Source organism: Pteropus alecto, unplaced genomic scaffold (assembly GCF_000325575.1).
Source record: "Pteropus alecto unplaced genomic scaffold, ASM32557v1 scaffold110, whole genome shotgun sequence".
Classification (NCBI taxonomy): domain Eukaryota; kingdom Metazoa; phylum Chordata; class Mammalia; order Chiroptera; family Pteropodidae; genus Pteropus; species Pteropus alecto.
This window is the reverse complement of record NW_006431920.1, coordinates 2,455,014-2,470,999: the sequence shown is the minus strand read 5'-3', so window position 1 is coordinate 2,470,999 and position 15,986 is coordinate 2,455,014. Positions and strand designations below refer to the sequence as shown.

Sequence of the window (15,986 nt, the reverse complement as noted above, 5' to 3'; positions counted from 1 at the left end):
GAAATCACAGATATCACATTACAATTGTTGCAAATACCTCAAAATATCATTTACACCAACACTACTTTGAACGAGTGTTAAATCATTTTATTGAAAGTGCTGAGAAACATATTACTGTATTACAACAAACTAATTTTAACAGTTTGAGAGCTAGATTTCAACAATGATATATTTGGGTTTTTATCATATGCATTTATTTTATGAGTTTAAAAATATTATTTTGAGGGGTTTACAGCTTCAGATTGTCAAAGGGTCAAACCAGAAAAGGGTTAAGAATTCCCAGACTTCAAAAAAGGTCATTACCAGAGTTCCAAATGAAATAGAAAATAGCAACATGCATAATGATTAAGTATTGTTTGTGAAATTTAAGTAGACATACATGTATCTATGTATACACTGGTGACGCAAAGTAGGGCACTTCTTATTACAGACTGCAGATCAAAATAATTTAGAAGCCAGTGGTCTAAACCTACATTTGTACAAAAACACCATTACTCTTACTTTTGCCAGAGGTATAACCCAGTTCTCCCCCATAAGAGGTATGGTAAGGTATGCTAGGCATCTTCTAGGAAAACTTTTGTTTTCTGGATTAAAAAAGACCTCATCTTCTCCCCTTCCTGCCTTGGATGTAACGTGCATAATGATTTCAAGCTATGAAAGTTCGCCAGTGTCCAAGAGAACCAACTGCTAGGATGGGCAGAGGATAAACACGCAGAGCGAGCCTGCTGGGATCACTATGCACCCGAATGTATTTATGAAGGAAAACAAACCCCAATCTGTTTAAGGCCCTGTTAATCAAGTTTTCTATTACTTGCAGGTGAAATGTTCCTCTCAGATAAAGCAATTATTATGAATAGGGTGACCAAGTATGGCCTCTTCAAGGAGTAACATCTGAGCCAAGACTTCATGCATGAGGAGACAGACATGTAAGACCTAGAAGAGCATTCCAGGGAGCAAGAAGAGCCAGTAAAAGGAGAAAGAAGTTGGAGATGACGTCAGAGAGGTGGGCAAGAGCCAGACCATGGAGGACCGTGTAAGTCGCAAGGAGCCTTCCAACTCTTCCCACGGACTGCCACAAGCAATCGCATACATCCCTCCTATTCATACGAGAACATTTCTCAAGTTAATACAAAAGGTAAGGCAGGGAGATGCCTCATTTAAAAATTTGGCTCCTTGAAGCATTGTTAATAGTTTTTTTAAAAATAGAACAAAGGATTAGAAGACTGGATAAATTATGGTTAAGTCAAGTAATTATAAAGCAAACTTTAATAAAGAACAACGAAATAGTAAAATATTCGACATGGGGAAAACAATATGGACCCATTTCTACTAAAATAAAAGCTAGAATACAAAAATGTTTATAGTGGTTATTATCAATCAGGTGATAAGATTACAGATGGTTCCTAATTTTCTTATATTTTTCTTTATTAAAATTTTAACTATCACTCTGTACTTTATAATCAGAAATACATACCTCAAAAATTTTTAAGTTTTTAAAAATTGTTCACTAAATGTAATGTAGCACTCTAGATGAGATCCTGGAACAGAAAGATATTAGGTAAAAACTAAGGCAATCCAAATAAAGTATAAGTAGTAATAAATGTGTAAATATTGGTTCATTAGTTGAGTCAAATCATCATATTAACGTAAGATCTCAAAAGGGAAACGGGGTGAGCATAGAGTAACTTTCTGGTAAATCTGAAGCTCTTCTAAAATAGAAACTTTATTTTTAAAAAATGTTTAAGTCCGCTCTCCTTGCTCTGTCATGTTAATGGCGGGCGGCGGCTGCTGAGTGGAACGCAGGTAACCTGCTGGCTCCGCCAAAGTCGCCCTCCCTCCCCCTTTCGTCTCGCCACCAGCGCCCGAGCTCATCAGCATAGCATGTCCATGTCCGTGGTGCCGCCCAATCGCTGGCAGACCGGCTGGCCCCAGGGGGGTCAACCAGTTCGGCAACAAGCCCCTCACCGTGGAGCGCACCATCAACCTGTATCCTCTCACCGATTATACTTTTGGTACAAAAGAGCCCCTCTATGACGCCAGCTCTGTTGCAGCCAGATTTCAGCGCATGAGGGAGGAATCTGATAAAATTGGAATGAGGAGGACTACAGAAATGGTTCTGATTGTACATGAGCACCGGCTACCCCCATGTGCTTCTGCTACAGCTGGGAACAATTTATTTAAATTACCTGGTGGTAATCCAAGAGAAGATGAAGTTGAAGGACTAAAGTGCTTAAGGATAGAAATACTGGGTCGTCAAGATGGAGTCCTGCAAGACCCCGTTCCTGATGACTGCATTGGTAACTGATGGAAACCAAACTTTGTACCTCCTCAGTATCCCTATATTCCTGCACATATTACCAAACCTAAGGAACATAAGAAGTTGTTTTTGGTTCAACTTCAAGAGAAAGTCCTGTTTGTGGTTCCTAAAAATTACAACCTGGTAGCTGCACCGTTGTTTGTATGACGACAATGCCCCTGGTATGGACCCATCATTTCTAGTCTCCCTCAGCTTTTGAGCAGGTTCAGTTTTATACACAACTGAATCCCTGCGCAGTGGAGAAGTTAAAACAGCCGTCTCTGTGAGCACAGCTCTACCCAGTGCAGAGTGAACGTGGTGGAAAAGTTTTTGTGGTTTTATCTTTCCCAATTCCTAAATTGCTCCCTGCTTTCTACTGTTTGAATAACAAAGTTAATATGAAGAACTAGACAGTGGTGTAAACAAATGTGATAATATTTAATTTGCTTTTGTTTCTACTCATACGTTTTTATACAACAAAGTGGACTTCTTTCTATTTGTATTTTTTTCACATTAAACTTGTAAAATTATTTTTAAAAAAATGTTTAAGTCCTTTCACCTAAGATTCTTCAAACAGACAAGTACAGATAGGAATCATTACTAAGGAGTGGTAGGTAAAGGGAAAGAAGGCATTTAGCAAGAGAGAAATACTATATGCTGAACGTTAAGAGCAAAAGATTTTGTACAATATGGACAAAACAGGCCCTGGCACACAAGCCCTCACTTGTTGCAGAAGGCAGCCTTAACTTATTTAACTATTCTCAGAAACAAGAGGTTTAAAGTACCTACTTTAAAAGGCCTAAGGAGAAAAGTGCTGAGAACTAATATATTTTTTTAAATATCTTTGAGCTACCAGAATTATTCTCAAAGCCACGTGATACAGGACTTCATTCTGAACTTACCTACTTACTTAATACACAATTCTATCAAGTAGTTTTGTAGCTCAACCCATATTAAAAGCTGGGGGAAGGAGGGTATGGCACACATACTGCCTGAACATATCCAAGCCCACCATCTAGTAATGGGGAGACGGGGGCACATTCACTGTACGAAGTCTGGTGAAAAGCAGGCCATTTAGGAGTGCCCGAGTGCCAACCAGGGCTTTCAGTTCTGCATAAGAATGTTCACTAATGATGGCCAAGGGGGAGGAAAAAAACATGGTGCATGTACAACACTCTGAAAAGTCAACAAGTGTATATTGACTGGTAAAAAGTCACATGGAAATAAAATGTGTCCACTGTCTTGACCTTTGTTCAGATTTACCACATCTATTTCTTTAAAAAAAAGTAAATAAATAAACCTTGTCACTGATTTAAAAGTTTCAAAACAGAAAACAAATTTTTTTAAAAACAACCTTGAAACCAGGTAAAAGGAATATGGGATATCCCTATACTACTTTTATAACCTTTTTATAAGTCTAAAATTATATCAAAACGTTATCAATTGGTACAGTCACGACGGAAAACAGTTCGGAGGTTCCTCAAAGAACTAAGAACTGATCTACCATATGATGCAGTGATCTCTCTACTGGATATTTACCCCAAAGACTTGAAAACCCATATCCGACAAGATATTTGCACACCCATGTTCATAGCAGCATTATTCACAGTGGCCAGGACATGGAAGCAACTGAAGTGTCCTACGATAGATGATTGGATAAAGTTGTGGTACATGTGTACAATGGAATATTACTCAGTCATAAGAGATGAAATACTGCCATTTGCAGCAACATGGATGGACCTTGAGAGAATCATGCTAAGCGAAATAAGCCAAAGTTGAAAATCACAGTATCATGTATATGTGGGATATAAACCTAAAAGACACAAAAGAAGAGGACAGAGACTCAGGGACAGACTATAGACTAGTGGTTACTAGAGGGTAGGGGGTGGGGGAGGAGGAGGGAGGTAGACAAGGTAAAGGGGGTCAAATATAGGTGGGTAGGAGGAGGGTGAAGTAAATAAAGGATATGGTAGCTGAAGGAAACTGGACTTTAGGTGGTAAACACACAACAGAATATACAGATGTCAAATGATAATGTACAGTTGAAAATTATATAATTGTATTAACCAATGTTACCCAATAAACTTAATTTTTAACTTAAAAACTTAATATTAAAATTTAAAAAATTGATTCATACTCAGAAAAAAAAAAGATCTAAAACCATAAGCCATATCACACATTTAACATTGACTTCACTTATTTGAAACTATCAGTAGTGGTCAAGGAGACTATAATTAGCAATGATAAAACCTTTGAACCTGAATCAAATATAGGGACTGCCCCCCCAAAAAAACTTTTCAATATATATAGTCTAGGGCTTGCATATTTTTCTTTTCAATCTTTAAAGCTGCATTTTAGCTGTCCATTATATTTATTAAACACCCAAATTATAACATCTTAAAAATAAATTCAGTTAACTATAATTTCACATATTTATATCAACTGTAAAAGTCAGTCATCATTTAAAAAAAAAACTATCAGAATTAAAGCTACTATTAAACTACTTCTGGGAGCCAATATCCTAATGAAAAAAAAATTGTAATACAGCAACTATTTGATCACTTAACTCTAAACCAGGCACTGTGCTCAAACTTCACTCATTAAAAATTCAAAGGAATCCTGTAAAGTATGTATTTTCTATAATTTACATATTAAGTAAGTTGCCATGGTCAAATACCTGGGAAACTAGAACACAAGTCCATCTTGCTGCAGAGTCCACCAATACTCTCAAATGATCGTTTGATCCTAAAACGCTACCACTCAAATAATTCCAAGATGGTATCAGAGGAATCCATCATCTCAAACCATCTTTTTAGATAGGCTATCAATAAAAGGAAAATAAAAATGCTTCTTTTCGAAAAGAATGGTTACTAACAACAATACCTAAAACAGTGAGCATTTATCCTGTACCAGGCATTGTTCTATAAGTTTTACATATTAACTAACTAAATACAATAAATCTAGGATATAGGTACTATTATTCCCATTTTACAGATGGGGAAACTGAAGTCAAAATAAAGTGACTTACCAAGGTTACACATATAGTAGTGTTAAAACCAAGATTTAAGTCGAATCCCAGTATTTGCTCTTAAGCCACTTTAGTATATACTAAACTTATATTACTTAAACATCATCACATTATCTTAAAACATATAGATGACACTTCCAATTCCTGTGAACACAGTAAAAGCTACAAGTAATATTACAGAGCACAAGTTGGCAAACTCCAACACACAGGCCAGACCTGGCCCACCATTTCCATTCTGTAAATGAAGTTTTATTAGAATCATCCATAGCTGCTTTCACGCCACAGGAGCAGCCTGACTATAACAGAGATTGCATGACTTGCAAAGCCAAAAATATTTACTATCTGGTATCCTGCAAAAGAAGTTTGCTGACCCTTGTTTTCAAGGATGATATTGTGTCAACCCTCCTCAAACTACGCAAATTAATATTTTTATCACTATAAAAAAAAATAACAGCTACAATTTATCAAGTATATACCATTTATACAAGATCCTAACAACAATCTACTTTATACCCAAGTAAACTAAGCATCAGAGAACGTAAGTGACTTGCCCATGATCACATAGCTAGAACACACAGGAGGAGCATGTTTAAATGCAGTGTCTGGCTTCAAAGCTCATGTTCCTTCTAAATGATACTGCCTTCAAAATATATAAATGTGTATAGCTGTGGAAAAAATAAATTTTTCTAACTAAAGTTCCATGACAAAAATACCCACTTTGAGAAGAAATAAAATGTTCAAGTAAAAGTATGCACAGATATTAATTGGGTCACAGTTTTGTCTTATTTTCCACTATATTTATATTTTTCCTGTTACTTCTAATTGAGTTCAAAGCATAAGAAGAATATGATATATCCTCCTCTGTGAAGATATGGGGCAAAGAACTCATAAACACACACACACACACACACACACACAGAATGCAAAATATATTTTCTCAGTAAACTCTGCCACTGAAAAATTATATCTTCTTTGACAGACTCTCATCCACCTTCGTTACACTCATTGTCTAGAATGTCCAACTCCCTATCCATCTCCACCCCACCTACCTTCCCATCTCTGTCCCCTGGAAAATGCTAACCTATGTACAGTACCACTTGGGAAGGATTCAAAAGAGGTTAGCAGCTGTTACTACAATTCATAAAGCTTTATCTTATTCTTATCTCATTAACCTCCCAGACCAGTGGACTGATCTAGATCACTACTAGAGTATATTATAAATATTTAAAGAAAAGCGGCATCAGAAAAGTATCGAGGAATTGAATTCAGAATTCAATGTGGTCAAGTATACACATATGGAGACAAGACAACCTTTCTGAAAAATATTCTGGTAATATGTTTACCATATTCTCTATTCCAAACACTTAGTCACCTGATGAGGCATCTGAATAATATGTCAGAATTCAGTTTGAGTATCTATGATTTTGTCCACAAGTTTACCACCCTCCTTTTGAGACTATAAACTCAAGACCAAGGACCACATCTTATATAATTTACATAGTCCCAAATCTTGATCTAGGACTTGAAATATTTACGTACACATTAATTTTATCTCCACTGCTAACTTCAGACTAACTTCACTGAGAACAGAGATGTCTAAAATGATTGTTTTTCTAGATGAGAGAGTACTGTTAATGCAATTCAAACAACACCTTAAACAGATAAATGCAAAAAGCAGTTGCTGGAACCAAGGAAATTTCTTCCCTTGCACCATGATTCTTATACTAGCCCTTAAAGCAGAAATAATTGCAGAATTTTTTAGAATCATGGTTTTACCAACTCCTTAATTTTACATTCCTTAAAAGAACTATAGATTAAGTTATTCCTAACTTTAAAACTCTCTCAATATGGAAACTTCCCAAATCCTTTACTATCACATCAAAAATTTAAATAAGCTCAGCAGGCATCCTAAGAAAGTTTTAAGTTTCTCTAAATACAGTAAACTCTCAAGCTAACTGTGCAATTATGAATTAACTTCAGTAACAAGAAACAAAGCATTAATAACCTGAATGTAAGTAAACACAGAAATGAAGAAGGCCCACCCCAGAGGAGAGAAAGAAATGCTGCTATTCCAGCAAACGTCAAGTTTACCGATTCCTTAGCTAATTCAAGAAATATAAATTATCATTTAAAACAGATGCTACGACAACGATCCCAAATGATGGTCTAGTATCTCTTCAGTTAATTCTTCTCAGTAGTACTTAAGTTTGTGTCATGAGAAGATACCTGTGGGGAAAATGGCATGACCTAATATTCAGGCAGCTGAAAAGTAATACTAGCTGGTTAGAAGAGGCAGAAGCAGATTATCTTACTGTGTACCACACACACCAAAGGCTGAAATTCCCCAAGTCTTACCTCACGGCGGATACTGGAAGGGCAAAACTTTTCAAAAGGCAGGGTGAAGAAAAGAATTAAAAAGGAGATGAACTCTGCAATTAACAGTCTCGTTTTCTGAGAAAACTATTTTGAGGCCAAAATGTAAAAACCAACACTAAAGTTCCTAACAATAACTGAGAAATATAGCAAGTAGGGTTTGATCAAGTACTGAAATCTTCTCAAAGATCAGATGAATTGTTGCCATCTACTGGAAGAAGGGCACAAATGCATTTGGATCTGAGATACAGGGGTAGAGATCAGGTCGAATTTCCTCTTGAGACTAAGCAGCTTTCCCTAAATGGACAGAAAAACTGGAGATATATGCTTCATAATCACAAAAAATAGGAAGCTGCATGACTGTATTGCACAAAAACAGGCACTCTTGCCTGTTGCAGCGGTAAAATACAGACTTTCCAAATGTTTATATTCTCAAGTCCACAATCCCCCACAAATTTTGGACTATACAGCCTTCACAGGTATTATTTTAAGCCATAAACTCTGCACTAACAGCTAGCATCTCCACATAAGAATCAAATGAATTCAAACTGCAGTCAGCAAAGTCTACAAGAACAAAGGCAGCTGAAGAAAGTTAAAATTATGGCTACCTGAACAAAATATTATTCCCTTTATTTTCTCTTCAGCCACCACTCAACCTCATTTTCCACCTCTGAAATCTTGTTGTGCATACTCTTATAAAAGGGTAACAAATACTACTACTATTCTTCAAACCAAAATGCTAGGCAAATATTTTATTAAAATATTTAACTTGATTAAACTGAATATTAATTTGCACTTTTTAAAAGTATGTAAATACTTAAACCACAATTAACTTTTGTTTTAAACATTTTTTACTGCAGACACTAAAGTTTTTCCTATTAGACTGATAAATTACTGAGTAACTCACAAAAAATAATGTATTAATTCTGTTGTTTTTTTTTTAAATCTCTGAATAGTTGAATGTGTTAAGGAAAAATGATTGCCAGCTTCCTCTAAAGGAAGAATTCTGACTCAACAGAGGAGCAGTGGGAGTCATTTAGACATTTAACCAGCTCTCGCTTATTGAACAAAACTATTTTAACTATTATGTATGGAAAGTAAACAAGAAGTTTAACTTCCACTCCTTCTATCACCCCAAAACTTACCACAAAAATAAAATAAAATAAAGTCAAAAAGCACTTTTTCTTTTCATTTACAAATTAAATATTTTTGTACACTTTTTTTCATGTTATCACTGCCTACTCAGGAATCAATAATAAGGTTCAACATGCCAATGTGTTAAATCTAATTTGTTAATCTCCCATTTAAGAACCTCAATAACCTTGGCCTAAATTTCCTGTAAATTCATAAATGTGGCCCCTCTACTCCAGAGAGCCAGTTTATCTTACCATTAGACTCTCACCACAACTATACCTTTAAGCTCCCTACTCTTCCATACCTACCAAAACAATCGGGTCCAATCCAAGTCCCTCATGTCCCCATGAAGTCTCTCTCAGAAATTTCAACCCAAGACTGAATCGCTTCTGAGTAACCACTGTATAAAACTCGACTTTGTACTTAATAAATAGGCACAATGTTGGATGGTGTGTTCTACTGCCATAATTTGAACTCATCTGCAGTAAAGTGCACTTTAACATAAGAGATCCCATTTTATGATCTCTCATTTCTCCTCAGCACTCTCCAGAGGACAGACGTTGTATGGAACCAGAAACATACACACGGGTTGCTGATGAAAATATGTATAATGAAGGCACTTCCAACAATTCAGTAAAGCCAAAAATCATGCCCTAATTCATCTGTTTCTTAATTTAGATTCTCATTATCAGGTTACTTACAGAATACTTCTCTATGCTAAATACTATACTATATATATAGCTATCGGGTTAACTTAGATAACTTAAATGATTATCAGCTAAATGAAACATAACAGAACTCAAGAGGACAAGAACTATGGCTTAAGACCCTTTTGTATTCCTCCCAGCACAGTCCTAGCACTTGATAAGGTTGCACAGTAAGCACCTGATAAATATGTAATGGTAAATAAACTCTTATCTACTAATAAACATAATCCCCAAATGTTAAACCGGGGGTAACCATGTTATCAAAATAGTCTAATGCCTTAACAATCCCTTAAGTAGCTGACTGTAATGAGCCAAATTCTGAAAAATTTATATTCTGGGATCCTATACACAGCTATCATACCCTGAAATACTAAAATAAGCTTGACAGTAAACTATGGCAAATGATGCTAATATTATTTCACAATATAGTTTGTCAATGTCACCAAAACAAAGTCTACCACTGCCACCTATCATGTACAATGCATTATGTTAGTAACCATGTGTCAGCCACCATGGGAATGAAACCTCTTACCCCAAGAAGCCAAAGATCTAGTAAAGAAGATGTAAGGAACTAATTATATCAGACTGAAAGCCCTAAGTGAAATAAAATATCATAGAAGGGAGCAGTGGGGAGGAGAGTTAAGAATAAAATTCTTACAGGAGCCACTGGAAGAAAGTGAGTATATGTAGGGATAAGAGATACAAGATGGAGGAGGGGTTATCAATCTGGTAAATAAAACAATCAAAGCCAGGGCAAGAATAAAGTTCCCGGGTGTGTTCAGACAGGAACGAGCAACTCAATCTGACTGCATGCAGCCAAGGGTGCAAAACAGACAGGATTACCAAATACTGGGGCCATAGCAGAAGTTACAGCATTTTCATATATCTGTTGTTTACATGGCAACTATAAGCACCTGGTTTTTGAGAATTTTAAAAAAAGGGAGGGGACACCCTCCATATATATGATCTATGAACCTGTCCTCTAAAGACACAAAGCAACTTAAGTAATTCATTTTCAGATGGGCTATCTATAAAAACTCACTCTGGGTTTCCAGGGCATCACATACATTTACCAGGTCTTCAAAATGAGTTAATCTGACCTTAAGAAAATGGCACAAGGTACATCTATTTATTCAGAATGCTGCCCACGGGTGGAATGAGTAGGAGTTTTGAAGTCGGAGTAGAACTCACTGGTTATGACAGACAAAAAGTTGATTAAAATACACACTGAAATGCTGTAACTATAAGTCGTGAAGGCTTCTTGATAGGCATTTCAGCTTATAAATAGCCTTCAAAGTCCTGTATGAATAACATCACATTTATAGAAATATATCCTTTCTAAAAAGAAACAAAGGAAAACAAAAATTACGTATAAAACTTAATTTTGTATTCAATATGCACACTGTATCAAAACATATTTAGGTCTTCAATGTTTCATTTAAATGATCAACTACTACATGCAAATAATAGACAACTAAAAAATACGAAATGGCTTGCCCTAACTTTTCACTATGATTTAAAGTAACTTGCAGTCTCTAAAATATATACCAATAGATTAAAAAGAAAACTCCCGGAATCTTTAGCATTAACAATGATCCAAAATGTTTATCGAAATAAACAGGACAAATAAACCGTTACGAAATATTTTCACTTACAGTATCATTTTATTCTCACAATACTTATTCCTTCAGTAAACATTTAAAGAATTATTATAGGCCAGGCACTTCAAGGAATTCATAATCGGCTACAGACTACTACTGTATTGTATTTTCAGGTGGGACACCTACATACATAATAGAAGTATGTTTCTAGGTAGAAAGACGTTACCAAATGAGTAAACGGTCAATGCTACCTTGAACCAGTGGAGGAAGGGCCCTGGAGCTCCAATCCAACTTTGTAGCCTAATTTCCTAAATAGGGTGTTTAGCATATACATGACAATTATCTCTAGGTTAGGTGGCAAGAAACTATTTTTCAGATTAGGCACTAGAAACTCACAAAAGTGAATTAGTTGCCTAGGACACAAAGATAGAAAAGGCCTTGCCAGGACTGGAACCCAAGGCTTTTACCTTCATATCAGGCAGATACTAGAAAGAACAGAGAAGCAGGCAGTATTACACTAGGCCACTAGAATGACTTTATAAATCACGCATAACCATGCTTTATTTGGCAGCACATATACTGAAATCACACGTAACCACAAAACTGACTATGACCAATGGCTTCTGCAAACTCAAGACAAAACAGGTAAGTCTGAGTAACGGACAACTTCCTTTTTTTTCTGGCCAATCCAGTTTTAATGAAACTACAAAAAACACAACCAAAACCTAAAAGGCCTCAGAGATAAACTACTAAGCAACCTTAATCAGTCTAGGAAAAACTTCTTTTGCCAATAACCAGAAACTATCAATAAGTTAAGATTCGATTTAATTAAAGAACTGAATTTTTTTAAGTTTATTGGGGTAACATTGGTTAGTAACATTATGTAAGTTTCAAGTGTACAAGGGGATTGCATTTTAAAAAATCCAGGACATTAGCCAAGTTAAATTTTACTCAAATCAAAATCAAGAGACTGGTTCAGCATCACTATATTTATGTATTTATTACAAATAAACAGCACCCACTATGTACAGAGTAAACTAGCAGACCTGGTAGAGACCATAAAGGAGCTTGGGCCTTTGAAAAATCCATAATATAGTTATTCGAACTATACTCAGGCACTATTAAAAAAATACACAAACGTAAAGCTAACATTACATGCTAAGAACTACAAACATCAAGATTATGTAACAATTTGCAAACTGTATTTATTGTATAATATCCACCAAATTCTTATTCTTGCACTCTATCCAGGCGCTCTGATGGCACAGTAGTCAGGAAGATGTGAAGAAGCTGTGACCACTAAATCAAACAGTATCCTGAGGAATCTGCTGGGGCCAAAATACTTTCCAAGCAGGAAGACTGGTTGCATAATTAGCAAGACAAGGCTAACATTATTGGTTTGGAGTGGAAAGGAAAATGCGTATTATTTTCAACCAGGATTATGAGCACGCCTTCATGCAAAACACAGTGATATAAAATAATCTTTGCCCTCAGGAAGGCTATAATCCAGTCAGGGAAACAAAAGCACTATAATCCCAAAATGAAGCATACATAGATAACCAAGAAATAAAAGGAAAAGTTTTTAAGGAAGTGACTTGAAGGGCTGAGTTGAAATGAACCTAAAATGATTTAAACAAGGGAAAAGTGCAGGTCAGGCTGCCAGTAGCAAAAACTTGAGTGAAGATGAGAAACAAGCAGGTTGGCTTTTTCAACTTGAGTCCACCAAATTACCTCAGAAAACAGGGAAAAATAAAAGGGCAATTGTTATCACATTTGCTCAAAAAGATCCCCCACGTATCCACTTAAAATTAAAAAAAGAAAGAAAAACCTCCCTAGATTCTATTAAAAAAAAAAGATTAAGATTCAGAAATGTTCCTTGTGTTTGATATTGGAAACAATTTCATAAGAGTCACAAACCAAGAATAGGTACATCTTTCATCAATAATAAAAATGTAAAGAAACTTGTCTAAAATTTCTCTAAAGGGACTAACAAATTTATTCAGTAGACTGTATGAAAGTTATCTAGCATGCTGATGAAAAAAATTATTTTAACAGAAATTGGGCCCAAGTTCTACCACCAATTTAGAAGCAATTTCAAATTAACATGTGCTATAATTTTTTTACATTCGACCCACCTTACATCAACAATCCCCCTAAATATCACCACTGGTGAGAAACTATCTTTTTTTTAATAACCTCAAAAAAGCTAATGTAATTTCCTGAAACTAATAATGTCTTACACTTATGTCATGGTTTGTAGTTTTTCATAGCCATTACATTCAATAGGTAAGATAATGATTATCCACCCCCATTTTACAAATAAAATAAATGGAGAGTAAATGAATACCTCAAGGTCACACATACCTATATGCTGGAGGGATATGAATTCCCAGGCCTGTATGTTTTCTCTTTACTAGGGTGATGTCTTTAAAATCAGATCATAAAACCTTATCTAGATAAGATAAATCCAGTAATCTTAAATCAGAATGGAAAAGTAAACATTAATTCAAATTTATTTTGCTAGAAATCACTGATGTTACCCTGGCCTAGCATACCCTTCATTTTTTAAATGTAATTATTTTAGTTTAGCACCTTCTGGAACTCTTAACTGCCAAGTGTTCTAAAACTTTTAGAAAAACTAAACAAAAAGCCTGTTCATGGACAGAACCTAAGTAGTAAATGTCAGCTGAGTAGATTTAAAAATCACTCAAACTCCTGAAAAAATGGGGAGCGAATGGAAATGATAATAATCTTAATTACAATTCTTTAATTCTTATGGATATTGGCACATTTATAGAAAGGCAGATGTGGACAAAGCTTACAAACCCCAATTATATTAATGTGCTCTCTTAAGCTTCAAATAAATTTAGTAAAAACTCCCCGATCTCACCAAAATGTTGTAACAGCCACATTAATTGAATATTCTTGGGGATGAACATGGAAGCAAGGAGTTTCAAAGAATTCGAAATTGTGTTTACTCTAAAATTTACACTTAATACTGATCTCTTTGCATGATGTCAAATATTAAAATAAACCTCATTAACACCTTTTGCAATTTAATGTTTCTAAATCTGATAATTCCACTCCTCAACCCTGCTTCCCTTCTCCACACACCTCCCCTTCCAACCTCCCGTGTAAATGCGACACACACAGGCCTCACATATAGGCCTCTTGCCTTTTTCTCTTAACAACTAGGACCTTTGTTCTGAGCGTCGGTTTTTTACCCCACTCAATAGCTCTTTCAACTTTCTACCCCATATTTTTTTTTTTTTTTTTTTGGGTCTTGTTTTTGGAGAGGAGATTCTGAGCTTGAACTTTCCGGGCCTTAAAAAAGTGAAATGCCAAAAATATCTAAAGAGACTGGAGAGGTCTACAAAGTTAAATACACCACTAAACGGCCTACAAAACACTAAAGCCCGGGGATCGGGTGATTTGGCAGCCCAGGCAAGACCGGGGAACGCCGACTAGGAGGGAGACAGCAGGGGAGCAGTTAGACGTCCACTCAGAACAGATTCACTGCGCTGGCAAACGTAACTCCCCACCCCCAACGAACGTTTACACACTAACACATTCCCTCCCCCAATTAACTAACAAAGCAATTAAACCATACCCACCGCCAGACCCGAAACTTAAGCTCAACCTCCCCCTGACAAAACGGCGTTATCAAAAACAAACAAATCTAAGGGTTGAGGAGCAGCCCCTTCCGTTCTCTCTTGACCACGCAGGGTAAACCAATTCCCTCCCGTCCCCCCAGCAGGAGTTTAAATGCCTAAGTTATTTACACCCCCGATTCGCATGTTTTTAAATGTTAGCTTTTCCCTCTAAAAAAAAAAAATACAGGCTTTCTCTTATTCTACGAAAGGAGGCGGCACGAAGGACAGGATTGGGGGTTTTACAATCTTCGTTATTTCGACTCCCCTCTAACTTGTTTCTAACTAGAAACCCACTCACTGTGCAGAAGCATGGAGGAGGCTGAACTGAATGGACAAACGTTGTAAGAGGTTTTATGTAATCCACATATAAAGTAATCGCCTGACTCGCTCTGAATGCTAATACGGTCGGAGTGACTACCGGTCCACCTCCCCCCCAAGTCTGTACCCCTCTCCCTGATTCCCATTCTGATCTATCTAGAAGGATGCTCCGCTCCTCTCAGCCAAGTTTCTCGGCCTCTTCCAGGCCCCCCTGCATGCCCGCCTCGTCGTCACCCTCCCTCAGCCTCAACTTCCCACGACTGAAGAAACTGCCAAGCGCGGACCCCGTCTCCGGCCTCGCCCGCCCTCAACCGTCCCCCTTGGCAGGAAACCCCTTACTGCGGTCTAAAGTCACTCCGGCCTCTCCCTCCTCTGACCCTGGCTTCCCACAACTGTTGTCACTCGAGCTGCTCCCTAGTTTCCATTTCCGGGCCGTCCCCGGCCCTGGAGCCTCCCCTCTCCTGATTTCCGGGCCCCCCATCCCATTTCCGGGGAACCCTTGCCGTCTTCACACCCCACACCTGCACTTCCGGCCCCCCACTTTCTCTCTTCCTAGACGCCCTCCAAGCTCCAAAACACACTTCCGGCCCCCCCCGACCCCCGCCGGGCTCTCTAAGACCCGCACGCCTTACCCCGGTTCCGTGAAGGGCCCTCCTCATTGCGGAGGGCCGAAGAGGGGGACCCGGCGACCTCCCCCCACCCGCTCCCGCCCGGTCCGGGTCCGGGTCCCTTTGGCCGCGGTCTCCCTCAAGAGCCTCGCCCGTCAACCCCCAGCCCGGTCCTTCCGCGGGCCCAAAGCCGCCGCCGGGAACAGGCCGAGCAGGAGCCGAATCGCGGCGATGACACAACCGGGCTTCCTGGGACTTTCTGTTCCAG

At 37.6% G+C, this 15,986-nt stretch overlaps 1 protein-coding gene and 1 pseudogene across 20 annotated transcripts in view; one reads left to right on the top strand and one right to left on the bottom strand.

The window, feature by feature from the left end:
- The window catches only part of TRIP12 (thyroid hormone receptor interactor 12), a 132,504-nt gene that overhangs the window by 110,571 nt on the left and 5,947 nt on the right, over positions 1 to 15,986 (bottom strand). The window contains exon 1 of one of the 20 annotated variants that reach the window (XM_025043232.1): positions 15,743 to 15,938. The exons of 18 other annotated variants lie outside the window; for them this stretch is intronic. The gene's annotated coding sequence lies outside the window, so the exon portion shown is untranslated. Of the gene's footprint in view, positions 1 to 15,449; positions 15,557 to 15,742; positions 15,939 to 15,986 lie in introns of those variants that run through there. One more of the 20 variants, XM_025043233.1, reaches the window with a different exon arrangement.
- Positions 1,481 to 3,846, top strand: LOC112475390 (annotated as a pseudogene).